We start from the raw sequence: 2,904 nt of genomic DNA, 5'->3' as shown, positions 1-2,904 counted from the left end.
GTGACCATATTAATGCCACTTATCAAAGAGAATAACAAGTTTAAGGAAAAGAAAATAAGCACAACTGTGGACATATTATGTCTGAAGTATTGCAGGACCACATATCCAGCTGCCTACTAGGTAACTTATTCATCCAATCAACTGTGCTAACCACTGAGAGCATACACCTAAAAGTGGACCTGTCCAAGAAGTATTTTACTATATGATCTGAACTTCAAAAAAGGCATCTAGACAAAAGATATGGCTACAGATTTTCAAGTCATTAAAATATACATAGTTGACATGGGCTGAATTGTGTCCCCCAAAATTTATATGGTGAAGTCCTAACCTCTAGTACCTCAGAACATTTAGAGGTAAGATTTTAAAAGAGATATTAAGTTAAAATAAGGTCTAGAGTGGGCCCTAATCCAATATGATTGGTGCCCTTTTTAGAAAAGAAAACTTAGACACAGACAGAAAAAGAGAGGGGATAATATATAGACATAGGGATAAGACATCCATCCACATGCAGAACAGAACCTTCTTTCATAGCCCTCAAGAAAATGCCAATGCTGACAATACCTTGACCTTTTACTTCTCACAATGAGAAAATAAATTTCTGTCATTAAGGCATCCAGTCTGTGGTACTTTGTGATGGTAGCCCTAACAAACTAATATAGAAATTGTAGGCAATAGAAGCCATAAGCATGGCTTTTATTTTTATTTTTTTAATACAAATCATAGAGGATTCTAGGAAATAGCAACCGAAGCAACATAGTTTTGGGATCTAACCAAATCAAACCATAGAAATAGATAAAGCAATTATGTTAGCAATATAAAAAAATGAACAATATGTAAAAAACTACAAAACACAATATGCAGGCATAAAAAACAACTACAATAGCTGCACAGTACCAGTAACAGAAGGAAGTAAAGAGAAGCAAAAACTAGCTGATTGACCTGAGAATCAAAAAAAAAACCCAAAACAAAAAAACCCAACAGGTGTTCACTGAAAAGTTCAAGGGGTCAATTTAAGAACAGCAGCTGAAACTAGGATGAATTTTGCACCCTCTCACATCAGGGGTCCATATTAAGGTCTGAAGAAGATGAAGCAGTCATCAACCATGTATCTCTCAAAACTAATAAAGTAAAGAATCTCTCAAGTATGGCCCCACACTGAGGAGAAATGTCTAAGGTAAGAACCAAATTGAGCAGCATAGTGACAGTAGAGATAAAGAAAAGAGAAAATTCAGGTAAAAAATGGGGAATAGAACACAGAGAACTTTAGCTCATTTAACTTGTTATCAGTTCAAAATAAATTATATAAATATAAGATGTTGTATGTATGCTTCATGGTAACCAAAAAGCAAAAATCAATAGGAGATACACAGAAGATGAAAAGAATGGAATCAGATCACTTCACTACTGCAAATCTTCAAATCACAAAAAAGGAGTGCAAGAGGACCAAACAAATTAGCAAAAAACCTAGAAATCAATTAATAAAATAACAATAGTAAGTCTATAGCTATCAATAATTACTTTCACGGCACCTGGATGGCTCAATTGGTTGAGCACCCAACTTTTGATTTTGGCTCAGGTCATGATCCCAGGGTTGTGGAATCAAGTCTCACATCAGGCTCCACACTGAGCATGGAGTCTGCTTGGGATTCCTCTCTCCCTCCCTCTCTCTCTCCTTCTGCCCCCTCTCTCTCCTTCTGCCCCTCTCCTCCACTTGCATGCTCTCTCTTTCTCTCTCTGAATTAGATCTACTAAATGAGATTGATCTAATTAGATAATTATATTAGTAAACTAAATTAATAATAATAATAATTACTTTCCATGTAAATGGGTTGAATCCTCCAATCAAAAGATATAGAGTGATTGAAGAAAATAAAAGATCCAGCTATAAGCTGCCTACAAGAGACTCACTTCAATTTTAAAGACACACTTAGACCAAAGTTAAAGGGATAGAAAAAAAGATATTCTAATGAAAACCAAAAGAAAGCAAGAGTGACTATATTTATATCAGATAAAATATACTTCAAGCCAAAGACTATAAGAAGAGACAAAGAATTTCATTATATAATGATAAAAGGGTCAATCCAACAAGAGGATATTATAATGGTAAGTACTTATGTGCCCAACATTAAATTTACCCAAGTATATAAAGCAAATATTGACAGATTTGAATGAGAAATAGACAGCAACAATAGTATGGGATTGCAATGCCCCATTTTCAAAAATGGATAGATAATACAGAATATCAATAAGAAAACACTGAATTTAAACTACACATTAGATCAGATGGACTTAACAGACATTTACAAAACATTCAATCTAAAAGCAGAATTCTACTCAAGCACCCATAGATTCTCTAGGATAGATCATATGTTATGATACAAAACTAGTCATAATAAATTTAAGAAGGCTGGAATCATATCAAGCATCTTTCCCAACTTAAATGTTTTATGACTAAAAATTAATTACAAGAAGAAAACTAAAACATTCACAAATATGTGAAGATTAAAAAGCAGTTCTCTGAACAACCAATGAGTCAAAAAAAAATAAAAGAGAAATCACAAAATGTTTTAAGAGAAATAAAAATGAAAATACGGGGTTCCTGGATAGCTCAGCCAGTTAAGCATCCAACTCCTGATTTCAGCTTAGGTCATGATCTCATGATTCATGGGTTCAAACTCTATGTCTGGCTCTGCAGTAGGGAACCTGTTTTAGATTCTCTCTCTATTCCTCTCTCTGACCCTCCTCTGCTCTCTCTCTCGAAAATAAATAAACACTTAAAAATTATTTTAAAAATACAAAATGAAAATGAAAATATTACACACTGAAAGTTAAGGGATGTGACAAAATTATTTCTAATAGGAAACTTTATAGCACTAAAATTACATTAAGAAAAAAATACATTTC

The sequence above is a fragment of the Suricata suricatta genome, chromosome 7, assembly GCF_006229205.1.
Source record: "Suricata suricatta isolate VVHF042 chromosome 7, meerkat_22Aug2017_6uvM2_HiC, whole genome shotgun sequence".
NCBI classification, from domain to species: domain Eukaryota; kingdom Metazoa; phylum Chordata; class Mammalia; order Carnivora; family Herpestidae; genus Suricata; species Suricata suricatta.
This window is presented reverse-complemented; position numbering follows the sequence as displayed.